The sequence below is a fragment of the Lupinus angustifolius genome, chromosome LG18, assembly GCF_001865875.1.
Source record: "Lupinus angustifolius cultivar Tanjil chromosome LG18, LupAngTanjil_v1.0, whole genome shotgun sequence".
Classification (NCBI taxonomy): Eukaryota; Viridiplantae; Streptophyta; class Magnoliopsida; order Fabales; family Fabaceae; genus Lupinus; species Lupinus angustifolius.
Window position 1 is genome coordinate 8761643 of NC_032026.1, and position 285 is coordinate 8761927.

The following is a 285-nucleotide window of genomic DNA, read 5'->3' on the forward strand; positions in this document are numbered from 1 at the left end:
GAGGACAAAGATGGGATGAGGAAGAGGATGAGGACGAAGATGGGATGAGGATGAAGACAGGATGAGGATACAACGAGGATGAGGACTAGGATGAGGAGGAGGATGAGGATGAGGTTGAGGATGAGGATGAGGATGAGGAGGAGGATGGGGTTGAGGATGAGGAAGAGCATGAGGATGAGGATATGATGAGGATGAGGACGAGGATAAGATGAGGATAGAATGAGGGTGAGGATGAGGATGAGAATGAGGATGTGGATGAGGATGAGGATAGGATGAGGATGAGGA